The sequence below is a fragment of the Zootoca vivipara genome, chromosome 6 (assembly GCF_963506605.1).
Source record: "Zootoca vivipara chromosome 6, rZooViv1.1, whole genome shotgun sequence".
Taxonomy (NCBI): domain Eukaryota; kingdom Metazoa; phylum Chordata; class Lepidosauria; order Squamata; family Lacertidae; genus Zootoca; species Zootoca vivipara.
This window is the reverse complement of record NC_083281.1, coordinates 55,220,007-55,238,307: the sequence shown is the minus strand read 5'-3', so window position 1 is coordinate 55,238,307 and position 18,301 is coordinate 55,220,007.

Genomic DNA, 18,301 nt, shown 5'->3' with positions numbered 1-18,301 from the left:
GATAGGTAACCTGCAGTGTTCTGAGTGTTCTTGGATTCCATATTGTATCATCTCCAGTCAGCTTGACCAATGGTCAGGAATGGTGGGAATTGTAGTTCATCATCATCTGAAAGGTCACAGGTTATCCATTCATGATGAATAGTCACATTTTCCCCACAAAAGATACAAACCTCTTGCATCCCCCGCCCCACTTCATACAGGGGTGTAATCTTCTATTTAAATAACTAGTCTTGACTGGCAAAAATCAACTAATACTTTAATCACCATGATTATCATAATTTTTGAGTATTACTATATACAGTTGCCAATTAAAAAGTCAACATTGTACCAGGCACTATCGCAGTGGTAGCAAATTTCTAAATCCATTTCCAGCTGAGTTTTATTGTATACTGATGTGCTTTTTAAAACCATTAAAAAATTGAAATAGCCTTCTAGAACATTCTCCATTTAGGGTGCCTCATGACAGATTAGTTCTGCAAGAAACTTGGTAATTGTTTTTTGTTTGTTTGTTTACTGGGGCGACACCCACATATTTAATTAATGTTTTGTAGTTACTTTAAATTTATGTGGAGTGCCTTATCTGAGTAGATGGAGCAGCCGAGAAAGTTTGTTGTTCCCGCACGGGGGCAATGACAATAAATCTTATCTTATCTTATCTTATCTATCTGGATTTTTTATTGTTTATACCAATGTGCAAAAACCATATTAATGTATACCTTTCCCTATTAGGAAGTACTGGATATCAACAATTGTCTTTTTTCAATCAACTTGATACCTGTGTTATAAACTCCCATTGCTACAAATAGGAGAGAGCTAGGGGTGGGGAAATAAGCCAGACAGGCATTTCCATTTCCCCATCCATTATATGTTTGTTTTGCAGACATGAAAGGATGAGAAGCAATTGGAAATGGGGTGGGAGCTGTTAATACTTTTACAGCGACTGGTTGTAGGGTGATTTCTATTCAGCTATACCAGGGACAGGCTGAAAGCAGATCAAGATCTACTATAGATCTCTGGAGTATTTGAAGCAGAAGGGCAAGAAATTCTGATTCCCAATTTGTTTGACAACAGCAACAAATGCACCCTCTTTTCAACTGTATTGCTGAAATGAAATATGCTGGAAATGGAAGCAACCAGGAGCATAGCTGCCAAGTACCCCATTTTCCCCGGGAAACCCCCATATTTCCTTACCATTTCCCGCAGGTGTCCCAAATGGCAAAATACCCCGTATTCCCCCAGGATTACGGAGCTCCTGCCAGCGGCTTTCCGGGATTTTTCTCCATTCGGGAGAACAATGGGAAACGGATTAAAATCCGGGAGTTTCCCGCGGAAAACGGGGTACTTGGCAGCTAAGCTAAATGTTACACATTTTCCTACTGACCTTGAGCGCAATACTCCTTCTAAAGTGTCCTCTAATAGGAAGCACACAAAGCGTGTGGGGTGGGAGTAGATAGAGATTGCTAACAGAATTCTCAACACTTTACCAAAGTACAATTGGCACCATGCTTTTGGGTAGGGAGCCATAATAGTTAAGGTGGTATGTACATTTGTGTGTGTGTGAAGGCTCTGCGTTGCTTATAATAGCTCTCCAACTAATTCCCTGCTGGGCTGTTGTGCAAGCAAATGTGTTAAATGGAACTGTTTAAATGGGGCTAGTGGACACATGTCAAGCTACATGTGAGGAATAAAAATACTGTTTAAAATGGCCATTTTCTGGCATAGTTAGTTCTCATGGAATTCAGTTAAAGAGAAAGGAGTAGGTCAAAAGACATGCAAATTTGAAAATATAATTAGCTGTGCCTCTGTGCTTGTGCATGAATAAAATGAAATCAAGTACCCGATTTCCCTAAAGTATTTGCATGAAGCCTACAAATATTTGAATGGGCTGCACTTCAGTGAATGGATGTGTACAGTAATGAATCATCTCATGATAGGATAGAATTAAAATCAATTTGAAAACTTATTTAGGGATCCTGCCAAAATGAGCTTTGGGAGACAATTCCCCTGAATGTACAAGGTGGATGCTATAAATTCAGCTTCAAAGATAATTGTGTCTTAGTTCATTATTTTTCAGTTTGCGCTTCTGTAAACATCTGTGGCAGGGAGGTGAGATCATTTGTAGGCACATAGTCCCACAGTTTCCATTCATTATATGCTCCTCCACATATATAAAGATTTAAGAAATTTATTGTAGAAAAACATACAGTCTTTCTCAAATCGATGTGAGTTCCCCTTTTGACTTACAACCACTCCAAAAGCTATTTTGGCAAGATGGGACTTGAAATCTTGCCCAGTGTGAAGATCTGCCAAATATCTAGAAATCCTTACATGAATGAATACCAGAATGAATCCTTGGTCTATAGTAGATTGTCTTTCAATGCTCCTTCAAGGAAAGAACATCAAGAAAGAATATATTTATTTCACACTTTTCCTCCAAGGAATTCAAGATAGTGTACATAATTCTTCCCCTCCCCATTTTACGCTTACAGCAAGCCTATTAAAGAGGTTAGGCTGAGAAATGGTGACCATCCCAAGGACACCCAGTGAGATTCATGACTGAGTGGGTAAATTTAGCCCTCCCATCACACCCCCTGGGTTCCCTCATGAGCTAGGTTCCCAGTTCCATAAGGCATAAGCCCTTTATCAAAACACTTCACACAGAGAGCAAGGTTGAAGGTGCAGTGCAGTCCAAACCAGCCAGGCTCAAGTACAGGAAATCAGTTCAGGTCCAAAACTTGACTCAGAGGCGAAGGTCAGGCAACTGCCCAAGGTCAATACCACAAGGTGTCCCAGCTAAGTGCAGCTCAGCAAAGCAGGAAAACTGGGTTTGGTAACAAGGAGCCAAAGACCTGCCTTCTTTTCAGCACGTGGAAAGCTCAAGAGGGAGGCCGTATGTACTCTGGCTTCTAGGCCACACCCTCTTAAAGGAGTATTTCAATACTTTCTTCATTTCTACATAATTTTTCTCCCAAAATTTCTTAATTATTTTACAATGCCACCAAACATCCCTCCGTAATTTGAAAAATAGCTTGGTAGCATCTCAGTGTAATTAAAACAACATGATTTCATGTTATATATAAGCAATGGAATATAGTATGTCATATAGCAGTTCAGACTATTTGCTCAGGATTGGCAGCTACATAGACGAATGGCAGCTTTTAATGCCCTATGTTTATGGCACCTTCTGCAGGCAGATCATGTGCTCTGCCACTGTGTTATGTCTTCTCCATATATAGTGACTGGGCTTTTTTTTTTTTAAGAATACAACTCTTGGTGACAAGAGCTGGAAAAATGTATTTTGACTTCTATTCCATTTCCCTGGAAGCTCTTGGGGGAATTCTCTGCTACAAAGACGTGGGTGTCCGATTCATGGAGGAGATGATCAAATTTCTCTTGCCCCATCAGTCATCACACCTCTTTGAAACGCCCTGGAGGTCTTCTGATTCTGAAATGCTGGAAAGAAATGTTTATACCATGACAGCTTCTAAGATAAGATAAGCATGGCTTTTAAATAAAATAAAAGATCAGCCGGTCTCAGCTTTGTGCTTGCTTGCTTGCATGCGTGCCTGTGAGTGTGGATGCACTTCAAACAAACCCTACTGAAATGCCGCTAATTTGACAGTGGTAGAAATGAAAAGAACCAGAAAGTCAGACAAAGATGCTGGAGCTGGTGACAGCTGGCGGGATGTTTACCTTGAAAAGGCCAATGATGGGGTTATATTATTGAACAAGGAGTCTAACACGGATTAACTCATTTAGTTCCAATGCAAATGAGAGATAAAGAGAAAACAGCTGCAGCCCATGTTTGCAATAGTGTAAATATCAGAATTGTAATACTCAATTAATTAGGACAAATTATGCGGGCAAGATACCAAATGAAGATCAGTAACCTCAAAACAGCAAGGAACGTGTTTGAAAGACTATAGACAATTTCTTCATCTCTGCTTTCTCTGCATAGGTGTGCTTAAAAACCTAAACCATTTGTGAACAGAACTTGAGTGCACAAGGAAAGAGCATTTCAGGGCTGAGTTCTGGGGAAAGCAAAACCAGCTCACTATACAGCAGTTTGGAAATGTCTTATTAAAACAGGGGCTTCTGTCTTCTCTGATGAGCACAGCTAAGACTCTCTGCCCTTTTAATTACAGGATCCCGAAGCCTTGTACCTTGTGCCTGATCGATACTTCTCTGTCAGCTGTCAATTGTCAAGAGTGTGCTCCAGCTCTTCTGAGCATTCCATTCCAGCCCTTTTCATCTTGAGAATGAAATTGGATACTGTGAGCTCTGGCCAGTTCAGGGCACTTTTGCCCAGGGTTCACACACTTAGCATCATTGAAGATTCTGCTGGCATAGAAGGAAAGTGCCATCAACTACCTATGCCGCACCTCCAGCAGTGATGGCTTGAACACAGGTGCTTTTTTAGCTCAACAGGAGTGGACAAATCCATAAAACCCATGCTGGATAACAACCAAATTGTTCTTACTGCTCTTTCAAACTCAAAAGCAAAGGCAGTCCAATGCTAACACAGCAGTAGACAGTTGAAAAGTCCACCAGCCAACGTTAAAGAGATAAGCCAGATAAGGCATCATGTGAAATACATTTAAAGTGCTAATTAGTTGACTCAATTTCCTAAAATGTTGTGGCATCTTCATTAACAGAGGGTCTTGTCTATAGCATCCTTCTGCAATCTAGTATTCTTCAGATGCTGTTGGACAACATCTATCCATCCATCCTTTTATTCGTGTGACACCTTTCCTTAATCAAACCATGCACAAGGTGGCTTACAACATGAAAAGAATTACATAATTATAAACATAACAAAAGCAAAACTGGATACAGAAATTACACAACCAATTTTCACATAAATCATAAAATCTAAAACAAAGATACCAAAAAATGTCAATAACAGCAGCAACAACAATCACCCCCCCCCAACAAAACCCCCTAAACCCCAGCCCAGGAGCAAAGCGTATGTCCAGACTGCCCAGGGCAGGTATGCAGGGCATTCCTCCAAGGGGACAGGACATGGAGGACACCCTCCTGGACCCAACTCTCCCAGGCCATGCAGCAAGTGTGAATGGGGGCACACTGCCAAGGATTTCCCCCCATTTTATAAGCCTTGTTTACAGTTCTCTATGAGTTGCAAATTTCTGCCTCTATATGCACAGTAGGACCCCACTTCAGAAACTTGCTCTTCAGCTGTAAACAAGAGTAAGGTGACAGGCCAAAGTTAGTGGGACTTGACTCTCCTTAATACAATTACCAAATAAATTCATTGAATAGAACTTTTGTCTTTTCTTCCGTTTTCCAAGAACATTTTTATGCATATTCCTTACAATAAGTATTTTTCAAAGCTTTTCATACTTTTTCTGTAAAGTATGCATTTTATCATTGTTGTTGTTTAGTCGTTTAGTCGTGTCCGACTCTTCGTGACCCCATGGACCATAGCACGCCAGGCACTCCTGTCTTGCATGGAGTTTTCTTGGCAGGGATACCGGAGTGGCTTGCCAGTTCCTTCTCCAGGTGGATCACGTTTAGTCAAAACTCTCCACTATGACCTGTCCATCTTGGGTGGCCCTGCATGGCATAGCTCATAGCTTCTCTGAGTTATTCAAGCCCCTTCGCCACGACAAGGCATTGGTCCATGAAGGGGATTTTATCATATAATACATATTTATGTGTAGTGAAACTGCATTGCAAAATCTGAAGAAGCATGTAACCAGATCAGGAATGAGCTTCACCCTTCTTTGCCAGAATACCTAGAAAACAAATGGACCATCCTGGAGAATAAAAGAAGAAAATCTCAGAAGGGAAGATTGTCCATTTAGGATGAAATTTTGCTGAAATGTCAGGGAAATCTCCCAGTGGTGGCAAATGCAAAAGTTTTCTCCCCTGTGCAGTGAGAAAAATCTACCCATTAAACTTTCCTCTCTTGTACAGCTTAACACTGCCTCCAAAGCTGCAGCCATTTCAGTTGTGTAGAAACTGTGGATAACTGAAATTGAAAACAAAAAGGAGGTGTATTTTTACTGGCATTTTCATTTTGATAGCAGGATGCAAAAATGTCATTTGAAATTGTGTATCATTGTCCAAAAGACACTCTCTAAGAGGAATCTCACTAGTTTGCTCCTCTGCTTTCCTTGACATAATCAGTATTTATGCTTGTAGACTACAATTCTAGATGTCGACGAACAGATGTTTCTTTGAGGAAGCGGCAGCCAGTGTAGTCAGGTGTATAAAGGCGGAAAGCATTTTTTTTTAAAAAATCACATCAGGTTTTCGTTACTTTGAAAAATAATCAGTTCTTTAAAAGCAAAAGAAAAACTGTGTTTTCTCACTTGTACCTGATGTTGAAACTGACATGATTTAGCTGTTGAACATTTGTGTGCTGTTGGCAGTTGTTGTTTTTTTTAATTGTGTGTGTGTGTGTGTGTGTGTGTGTGTGTGTGTGATTCTGTTCCTAAATACAAATATTATGATCCACAGCAATGAAACCAGAAATACCATTATTATATTCAAAAGTGGGGATGTTGAATCTGTTGCCCTCCAGATATTGCTGTACCCATCAAGCTTAGACAGCATGGTCAGGGCCAATGGGAACTCTAGTTCATCAGTATCTGGAAGGCCACAAGTTCTCCACCCCTGCTCAAGGGAGAGATGTTTGCCACCTAGTAACACCAGAATCCATCTGGAAAGGTGCCTGCTGCTATTGGCTTCACCTGCCTGCCCATTTCACTGTGGTTGAATATTACTTCATGTGGCTGGTAGATGGCTTTTAAAATTCCCTGCAGTGCTTTGGAATGATGCTACTTTAGAGCATTGCAAGGAATTTAAAGTGGTGTACAACTCAAAAAGCAGAGACATCACCTTGCCGACAAAGGTCCATTTGGTTAAATCTATGGTTCTCCCAGTAGTGATGTATGGAAGTGAGAGCTGGACCATAAAGAAGGCTGATCGCCGAAGAATTGATGCTTTTGAATTATGGTGCTGGAGGAGACTCTTGAGAGTCCCATGGACTGCAAGAAGAGCCAACCTATCCATTCTGAAGGAAATCAGCCCTGAGTGCTCACTGGAAGGACAGATCGTGAAGCTGAGGCTCCAAGACTTTGGCCACCTCATGAGAAGGAAGACTCCCTGGAAAAGACCCTGATGTTGGGAAAGATTGAGGGCACAAGGAGAAGGGGACGACAGAGGACGAGATGGTTGGACAGTGTCTCAAAGCGACAAACATGAGTCTGACCAAACTGCGGGAGGCAGTGGAAAACAGGAGTGCCTGGCGTGCTCTGGTCCATGGGGTCATGAAGAGTCGGACACGACTAAGTAACTCAGCTCCTCCTCCTCCCCCCCCCTCACTGATGCTGCCCACTTTCTGAAGTCACCTAAAATCCTGCAGGTATGTGAGTGTGGATATTGCCCTCTATTCTGGTGTTAAGAGTGAACCAAATGGCATTTTTTGACCAATAAGTCTTCTGAACTTGGAACAAGCTCTACCACCCATGTGTGGTTATGGGATTATGGGGAGATGCTTTTTGAATCATAGAATTGTAGAGTTGGAAGGTCCCCAAGGGTCATCTAGTCCAACCCCCTTCAATTCAGGAAACACTATTGAATTGGAACTGGAATCCGATATGCTAGTGCACTCTGGTCTTGAAGCTTCTCTGGTGTCATCTGGATAGGGTTGCCTGGTCTCACAACTGGAACTGACATTCCAGCCACCTTCTTGGAGTCTCTAGGTATAAGGTGAGGTGTCATCTGCAAATCTGATGAGCATCCCCTCAATTCCTTTGTCCAAGTCATTTACAGAGACACTGAACAACAACAGGCCCAGGACAGACCCCTGTGGCACCTCACTTGTGGCTGCTTCAGGACACAGTTTGGAAATTTCCAAAAAATGCTTTGTGTTGCAAATCTTAAGCATCAGAAATGCTGTTTTAGAAGAATTAGTAGAGTGATTATGCTTGGTGGGCTATGTCCTCATGCTGGGTCATGTAATGGTCAGCCACAATCAATACTCAAGCAGCCCAGAGGTTCTTAACTGTACAATTTGGGGGCAAAGCACAAATACATGATGTGAATGTAATTTCCCTTAGCTTCTTGAATCATTTGCAAACTTATTTGACATGCACATTTTAAGCATAAGCTTCCCTGCTGGGAACCAACATAAACAAAACATCTAATGTTTTTGTAAAGAAAATGCAAATACAACTGTATAGCAAAGTGAGATGTAATTTTTCAGTGATTTATGTGCAATACCTCATTTGTGAATGTATATCATGTGTGGCAGGTATAACAAACAATTTTGCAGGTTTTCTTGCCTGCTAGAGCAGGTCAAGTCTTCTCTGAAAGTTGAATTAGATTCCACAAGTAATATTTTTTTTGGGGGGACTGGCTTTTTATCGCAATGTCAAATCACCAAACATGAAATACTTGAAGCTATTCAGAATTCTGGGGTTGCACATAGAGCAGCAGGAGAAGCCTGCTTAGCCTGAGGGCCACATTTATTCATGGGGAATCTTCCGCAGGCTGCATACCAGTGATGTGTGAAGTGAAAGGCAAAGTGGAGCAAGAATTCAGGGTCACATTTTCCAGCAGCAGCAAGCAGGGCAGGACTGATGAAGGCTATGGCTTGGGAAGTGGCATTGCTCCTGAGACTCCTGAAAGCCAGACACAGTGACCCGGAGAGCCACATTTCGCCCCCATAAAGCACATCAACATGCAAGTAGATAAATAGGTACTGCTCTGGCGAGAAGGCAAATGGCACTTCCGTGTGCTGCTCTGGTTCGCCAGAAGCGGCTTAGTCATGCTGGCCACATGACCCGGAAGCTGTACGCCAGTAAAGCGAGATGAGTGCCGCAACCCCAGAGTCATCTGTGACTGGACCTAGCAGTCAGGGGTCCCTTTACTTTTACCAGAGATTACCCACTCCAGTTATAATGGACATTAGACAAATCAACTTGGTTTGCATACTCGATTCCCTGATTTCCCATTCCCTTTCCTCCTCTGTTCCCAAGCATTCCAAAACTGGTTTATCTGCCAATCCCTCTTTCCAAGGAACTCTGTAAATTGTAGCTCTGTCAAGGGAATTTGGGTCTCCTAACAACTCCCAGAAGCCTTAAACGACACTCCCCATGATGCTTTGTAGAAAGTCATTTGATAGAGCAGTATGGTGTGGATGTGTCCTAAACTTCAAGTTAGGTGCATTTTCAAAAATGGGGAACTATGGTTTAAAGACAGGATCTTAAACCACAATCTGAATTTTATAAACTGACATTGAATTATGTTTTGAATGTAAGAGACCAGCATGTTTTAATTAAAAGAGGGTGTACCGGTAAACACAAAGCAGGTCTCCTTGCTGGCTGCTAAACACTCCTGTTTCTTAATTATCATTGATCAGCTTTTAAAGTGATGTCGCGATGTACAGTATGTTACCAAATCCAAATGGTTCCACCAGGAGTGGGGAACCTATGCATCCCTCCCAGATGTTGCTGTACTCACTACAACTTCCATGATTCCTGACAATTGACCACGACACTACTAGGTCTGATGGGAGCTGAAGTCCAACAGTATATAGAGAGCAATAGATTTCCCCATCCAGCTGGTACTCTAGATTTAGAAATTTTGCTTCTAAATCTAACATCATAATTCAAGTCTGGGGAAATCATAATAAAATCCCTTTGGCAAAAATGAGGAGGGGGGGACAATGGAAGGACTCCCCCCTCATTGAAAATATTAACTTCAGCTCTGGTAATTGTTAGTCTGAATTGCAAAAAGTCCATCTTCAGACATCATGGCTTAGTTGTTGATTCCATATGTTTGCACATCAGGCTTTTTGGCCTCTGTGTCATCTTAATTTGATATTCTGCTGTGCTCTGTACTCTCTTCTTATGCACCATATGCTGAGTTAAAAAGGATGTTAAGAGTCAACAGTGGCATTTTCTACTTACTCCTAACTAGTGCAACCAGCTGTGGAAGGGGTGGACCACTGAGGAATGAGGCAAACCACATGTCCACAATTTATATTGCTGCCAATAATTCACACAATGTAGTATTCTTCAGATGTGTATTCTACAGAAAAATTGGTGTATCATAAGTACACCATATATACTTACAAATAACTGCATATATGAGTCTTGCTAATGCGGGGGATCCATATAGACTAAAGTTCTACTTATATATATGTGTCTAGGATTGGCCACCATTCTTGGTGTCTCATTGGGTCCAGTGTGGCTACAGTCTAGGATACAATGTGAGATGGGGTGGGGTGGGAAAGCCTGTTACTGGCTCCAGGTTGAGGCAGTCTGACAATTAGTATCAGATGCTTATTTGCAAATTATTTTTTAGCTCATAGGAAAGAGCTACTGTATGTGCGGACCACATACAGAGAATATTTGCTTGTTAATATAGTGAATCCACAAGCATACTTTCCACTCCCCACAACCCCCACTCCCAATGTACTGAGAATGAATGTAATAATGTAGCAACAACAATATTGTGGACAAATCATTGTTCGATGGCCAAAATAACTTCTTTTCTCTAACTTATTAAAAATATGGGCTAGATATAAAGCTTAGTTAAGACCTCCAAAATCACCAGTTGCATCAGCAACAGATTATCCAGATTTCAATATAGATCCTGGAGAAGTTAGACTCTAGAGAATGCCAAGGGATACACACAGATACTGTGATGTAAGTGTAGACAACAATATCCTAGCCTACAGTGAGCTCAGGAATAAGATGAACAGGATTAATCTTCCTGTGTGTGTGTGTGTGTGTGTGTGTGTGTAAGTATAATATCTGTATTCCTTTTTGAGGGAGAATTCGTCCTAAACAAAAAATGTACAAGCTTTGAAATTTAACTATTGAACATAACAACAGTCTAGATTTACAACTGCTTTTCAGTTTAAATTTGAGTTTCAGACAGAAAAGAGGATATATAATAAAGCTGGCTCAGGACATCAGGGAGAATATATTCTAGTATCCTGAACCCCTGGCCTACCCGGCAGCAAGTCAGTATGTCAAATTCAAAGTTCAAAGACCAGGGTTCAATACACACAAGCAAAATCCAAAGTTCATAGTCCAAAATCCAGGGTCAATTCAAATAGGTCAAGTCTGAAGTCCAGCAGTCGGGATGCAGTCTAGAACAGGCATCCCCAAACTGCAGCCCTCCAGATGTTTTGGCCTACAACTCCCATGATCCCTAGCTAACAGGACCAGTGGTCAGGGATGATGGGAATTGTAGTCCAAAACATCTGAAGGGCCAAAGTTTGGGGATGCCTGGTCTAGAATCAAACCCAAAGCCTTCCCTTAGAGGTTCAGGAACATCCAAGCCAAGGTCCACCAAGATAGGCAGTTGAGAAAACACAGTACCTCAGCTCTGCTGCCTTTTATAGTTTGCATGGTGATTGCAGCATCTATACTTGAAGAGGAATTTGACCCTCACCTGTTGCAAGCCTACTCCAGCTGAGGAATCACACCTCCTCCCAGAGCTAGTGAGCCTCACCTGTACAGCTAGGGAGCTGGGCTATGGGCCCTTGCCTGTCTCAGCCTCCTGGAGTGCCCCACCTGTTGCTCCCTGTGCCTCAGAGCCAGCCAGTTCATGCCATCTAGTATGTTTTGAAGATGTATGTGAAGAGGGAGTCTTTATTTATTTGTTTTATATGGATGTTAGAGAAAACAGCTGGAATATAACCAGAGGGCATCCAATGATTGTGTGAACAGAAGACAGGTCATGCAATCAATCTATCTCTGTACCCTCTTCACCCCTGAAGCCCCTTGTACCTGCAAAACCAGATGGGGGGTACCTGGAGAATTGGGGTGTGTGTCATACTGAGCTTCTACTGGAGCAAGGTAACTCTTCCCAATTTCATGTGAGTCACTCCTCTCACTACAGCACCAGAACCATCACTCTCCAGAGAGCCCTTACCTTCTGGTACAGATGGGAAGAAATTCAATGAAGTTTGCATTTAAAGATGAATCTATCAAATTTGCACCTCCCAAAACAATGTGAGAACCAAAACACAACCGTCCTTAAAAATTCATACTGACCCCGAATATTGTGATGCAGTACTCCAATCAATGTTTACAAAAATACACATACTATTGTAAAAGTGTAGATAGTAATGCACATATGTGAAAATAGGATACAAAAAAATGCATTGCTTGCAAATATATGTATTTTAGTCAGTACTGTATTGCATGCAAATATGTGTTTGTTAGGAAAAATCCATACTGAAAAGCTAATGAATTTTTGTGAGGATTTCTATTTTAAAACTTCTCAGATTGATGCAGAATTGTGGAGAATGGAAGACTCAGTTTAAGTCAGAAACTGAAGGAAATGAAATTGACATTGCCAAAAATCTTGATGAATCTCTTTATGAATATTTGCAGTAGGGGAAAAAGAAATCTTGCAACTGTTTCTGTGTAGAATATATGGTACTGGGATAAGTAGACCGGTGATCTGGCACCACGCATGGTAGCTTCGTACATGCAACCTGAACTCTCTGAGCAAGTTGAGTTCTCACAATGGCATATCAAAACTTTGCCTTTTCACTAAAATATGGTGTAATACAGTAATAGGCTCCCTTCCGTTTGCTTTCCTGTAGAGTGGTAGAAAATGCCACTTAAATGTCGTCTCATGAGCTCTATTTTGATGGAACTTGGAGCATCAAAATTATGTGCCACTTGTCCTGCTGGGCTTGATGTTTGAGTTGGTCACTTACCCCTCACCAAAACAGAGGAAATGCATCACCAAAAATGAAGTCAAAAAGAGGACACATATTTGCAAATGATAATAGTGACTAATTATTACTGTACCTGCAATAGAAATACAATACATTTCACCATGGGGGGGGGGGACACTGTGACCACAGGCAACATTTGCACCTTTGCAGTCCATTCTCCAGGTGCTACCAGTTAATGGGCAGCTTAAAGCTCCCTGCTTTCACTTCCTAGGGTTCTTCAAACTGGATTTGGATCAGGCTGTCTTTCAAACAGATCTCATTCAGACAGTAGTCTGTGAGTCCTTCAAACAGAGGGTGGTTCTTGTCAAGTTGGATACATAGTCACTCTTGTTTGCCCCTTTCTTTTTTCAGCACCAAGCAGATGCTGCTTAGGTGCTTGCTCTTGATGAAGCAGCTCCAAGAACTCTTATTCCCTTTCTAGGAGTTATTTATCTTTCAACCAGCTGCACACCAGCAAGCCTTTCAACAGAGGAGTGCTCTCTGGAAAGTAGCTCACACGGCCACCTTATTTATGACCCTTTCAAACCAAGCCTGAACATCAAATGTGCAATATGATATTTTGTTAAAATTAATTTGCCATTATATAGGGAAGTTACTCCCTTAATTGATGGCTATTCTGGTTAGCATTCAATTTTATTACACTGTGTGAATGTTTACCCATTATTGATGGCAGGCAGTGATTATGATCTAACACAAGTGGCATTTACATTCCTAGCTGTGTTGTGTGCAAGAATTTTGAAGTCCTCAAAATAATCTCTCATATCAGTGACTTGCTTGTTCCAGGGCTCCTCACACTCCTGCTTTGGCTTGCTTCTGCTAGAAGATGCCATAAGAAGTTGCAGAAGCATTCCTGCTTTAATCTTTCTTACCTAACTCCCTTCCCCAACCTGGCACCCTCCAGATGTTTTAGAGTGCAATTTTCTTCAACCTTGAACATTGGCCCTGATGAGTTTTAGTTCAAAACATCTGGGAAGCAGGCTGAGAAAGGCTGATCCATTCTGTGCTTTCTCATTATGCAATTGTTTATTTTCCATTGGTTAAAAAATGCTGGAAATATTTTTATTTGATTTCAGCAAGTTTCATAACAAAAAACATTGTCTGAATCATAAGCCTCAACTTGTACAAAAACAAAGTATTGGGTGCTTTCAGATACGGGAATTACTGCATTAGTTTTCCTGGCTATAATGATAGCACTTCTGTCTCTGTTTCTAATGTTCCTTTTACACTGCATTACTTGTTTCATTATGGAACTGTGGCTTTTTGCCATGTTGTATTAAATTTCATTCACACCATTGGCTGTGGTGTGACAGAACAGTGTCTGCTTAACCACTGCTCATGCCAGCCAGCAAATCCTTCCTCGGTCCTATACCAACCTGGAGTTGGCACAGGGTTTGGGTCCAATGCCACCCAGTGATGGCAGTGGGGCTGGGTTTTCAAGCAGTGGGCCCTGGGCTGGTTTACTCCCTCTCCACCCTATTTTGAGGGACTTTGTGGCAGAGGAGATAATGCCAGCATCTCTTTGTAGGTGGAAGCTCACACCTGTTTGGGTTGAGAATAGGGATACTTCTGTGCCATCCACACACACACAAGCACAGTACATCAAGGATTTGGCTTGCAGCCACAGTCCTTAAATGTCAAAGAAGTTTTGCAAACATAGCTTCATAAACTTATTCAGTAATACCAGGCTTGGTTCATAAAAAGGAAATTGTAATAAATACACAATCTTCCAGTGATTTAAAAGCCTGAATAATTTGTTCTTTGGGGTAAAAACATATTTGCAAAACATAATTGTCCTAGAACTGGTTATATCATCTGCTCAAAATATACTTCTGCAGCTGTAGTATGTGAAATGGCAGAGTTGGTATTTCATAGAGCCTTAATGTCCATATCCGTGCATTTACATGTATGTGTGCTAAAGAGGGAAAAAAGACTTATAGAATGAAAGTTGGAGCAATCCACCCACCCACTGATCATCTTGGATGTAAAAAAAGTTTCAGCAAGACTAGAGAAATCTCTTAGTGATGTTCCACACGTCTCTATTACAGACATTTAATAGAAGTCCATTATTACCTTTGTTTGGCACTAATACTAACTTCACAGTGTGGCTAATTAAATAAGTTAGCCAGGGAGACAGATATCCCCTGCCAAATTATGTTTGATATGTGCCTTTAGACACTTTCATGGTTTGATGTCAGACATTATTTCCATTACTCACCTATGAATATTTCCAGAATTTCCAAATGCAGCACGCTTTAGCGAAGTTCAGAGATATCAGATCAGAAAAGATCCCAATAAGTAGGCCAGATAAATTGGCAGAACACTTAGCAGGTAAACCCCCAAGGTGTAGAGAAATAAAGAATGCACCTGCAACCTATATGCATAGTGCAAAACCTAAGTATAATATTATTTTCAGTAGAATACAATTGGATGATTTGAAGCTGAGAATGAAAGCATTTTATGAACTAAGGAGTGGTTAAAATGTGAGCATTCAAGAGGAGGTTGCAAAGCTGAATCTGCCCTTGCTCACATTAAAAGGGACTTCATGGGGCACCAGGGAACTCAGAAAGCTAAGATGTGCAAGGCTATGGATGCCTGACGTTAAAGCATTTCCATGAGACCAAAGTTTGTCCTGTGTAAGAGAATAAGTCTAAGCCCTCTCCAAAGTTTTGTTCAATGTTGCATACAATGGGGAGCAGATCCTGGAAAGTGTCATTTATTTCCCAATTCCCCTTGACCCTATTGCTCTCACTAGTAAAAGGCTATTCTTTGTAAATTCTTGAAAAATCTCTCTTTTTTTCTTTAACTGTCCTTGCCTATGAATGTGCTTGTCATTCAACATCAAATGAGCTCCTTCAAACCATCTGATACCTTCAGGGGTCTGAAGCAAAGCACTTTTTTCCTACACTGGGATGTTTCTAGGAGAAATATATTGAAACATCGTATCAAATCCCGATTCTCAGTTGAACAAATGAGCATCTTCAGTGCAGCTCAGAAAATCTTATGGTGATAGGATGTAGGAGCACATTCAGTATAATCAGGGCCAATCAATACATTATGTTAATGGACCTTTACATTTAAGACGCAGGTTATTGTGCTTTTTTTTATTTAAAAAAATGCAAATTGAATCAGTTGTGTTGGGGGGTGGGGCTGATAATTAATGGGATCAGAAAAGATGTGAAGGAAAACATTAACAATTTCTACTGTTCCTTCTGGTTTCAGAGAATCATGGAGTTCGAAGGGGTCATCTAGTCCAACCCCCTACAATGCAGGAATCTCAGCTAAAGAATCCCTGACAGATGGCCATCCAGCTTCTGTTTCAAAGCTTCCAATGAAGGTTGGAATAAAGGTTCCAATGAAGGTACAGGGTTAACCAATAAGGTGCCTTTTAGTTGTCACTGGAGTCCAACTCTCAACACCTCTAATCATTGACCATTCTGACTGGGACTGCTGTGAGTTGGAATCCAGCAACATATGGAGGATGTCAAATAATTAATTTTTAAAAAATCAAAACTCAGAAAAGGAATTATTACTATTACTATTATTATTACCTTATGTAGTTTACACCAGTAGAAGATATATTATCTTAAAGATTAAGCACTAAATGCATACATATTCCAAAGCATTCCAAAGCATTCAGAACTAATGAGGGATTAATTACTTCACTCCATGTCTTCAGATAAAAATGTCTACAAAGCTTTTCGTCAATTGTGTCTTATGTCAAACTGTTGCATCAATTAATTACGCGTTTCCCCAACAATTATCCACTACAGTGATTAAGGCAAATGAAAATAATCTCACAATTAATTTTTACTTTTAAAAAAAGTAGACATTGAGAACAAGAACTGAGGGTAAAACCTCACCAAAACTTCAAGAGGAAGGGCATCTGCAAAAGACACTCTGCTGCCCCCAGGTGCTGTGGAGGACACTATGCTGTTGCCAGTATTAAAGGAAGATTGAACTGCCAGTCCAATTGGCTTCTGTATGTGGAAAGAAGAAGGCACTATATTGCCCGTCGCTTCTGGCCGCAAAGTGTCTAGGACCAATCTTTGGATTTAGAAAGGTTTTCTGAATTAAGAAAGCATCGCTTCACAGCAGTGCTGTGAGTGCTTTCTAGTGAGGCAAAGCCAGATGACAGCGGGTTGTATATGTTAGATGCAGCCGAAGAGGCAGGCTGAGTTTGTGGTTGGTACTTTGCTGGAAGGGACTATGCCAATTGCATGGCAAGGTGGTCTGCAATTGGCTGGATCATTCAAACATGCATGCCAACTAGAACGGTATCATAGAAAGGCAGCTCCTACAGTGCTGCAGCTATGTGGGGAAAGGGCCTAGTATATATGAACTTGTATGGCTGATCTAAGAGGAGGCAGTGTCACCGCTATTGAAAATTGCCCTCCCTTAGTCCACCCATGACTCTTCATTCTTAATTGCCTTGTTCTATGTGATTGGATTTTGTTCCATTTCTCCAAGCTCACCAGAAGACAAAGGGCAAAATAGAGCTTCGGTCTTCCACCAGAAGGATACAGCCGGGGAGCTTCTGCCTAACAGGAGGGCTAGGCCTACTTTAAATGCTGTTGTCACAATGGTGAGGGTGGGGGAACCACTCCACACTACTTCTTATCCCATGTATATCAGTAAGGATATCTATGTATATCATTTCTGTAAAGGTCTCCCTAAATGTCAGCAGTGTTTCAGCAGTATAAAAATGAAAGTACTTTGGGAGGAAATACAGAACCAAAGCTAATACTTTTAAAGATAATGTATTTTGAAGATACATAATGGGGGGGGGGAGAGACTCAGATTTGCTCTGAGGCACATGTTACAGCATTATTTTCAATGTATGGTAAATGACAGTTGCCATCTTCCTACATAATAGCAAATGAATTACATTCATGATCTCCCATAATGCTATGCAGGGGGGGGCGACATTTATGTGAGATATAAGCTCTCTTTGGAAGGCTTACAGCACATGGGGAGCAACCTCTAAAGAAAGCTATACTGTACAGTGTTTGATGTGATCTGCTACACAACAGCCTTTGATATTGACTCTGCTGTGTGAAAACCCTGCCCTGCGCATCTCCCAATGTCCCAGGTACTAGAGATGACTGCTTTACTCAAATCCATGCTGTTGTTTAAAATGACATTTTCTTTTCTCAGTTACCCTCCACCCCCACTTTACTCAACCTTCTGCCATTGTTTGAGTACATTGTGAAGATACACTGAAAGGAGAGAAAAAATGGGTTGTTTTAAACTTCTCCCAGATGCATTATACTCATTTACAAGCAATATTTATTAACATTCAAATACATACATGTCCAACATCCATCAACTGAACTGAATATTCTGTAATAAACAAGCATAATTGTCTTGCTCGTAAGATTCTATTCACCTTAAAAATACAGTACCATAAATCAGTATGGTGTGTGTGGGTGTGGGTGTGTGTCCAGAGGAAGGAGGAAGAGGATTCCAGAAAGGTGTGTGGCCAGGACTGGGAAACACTGGGGCAAGCTGGGGATGGGAAAAGGAGAGGTTGGTATAGGAAGTACTAATGATGAGGGTCAGTGCACA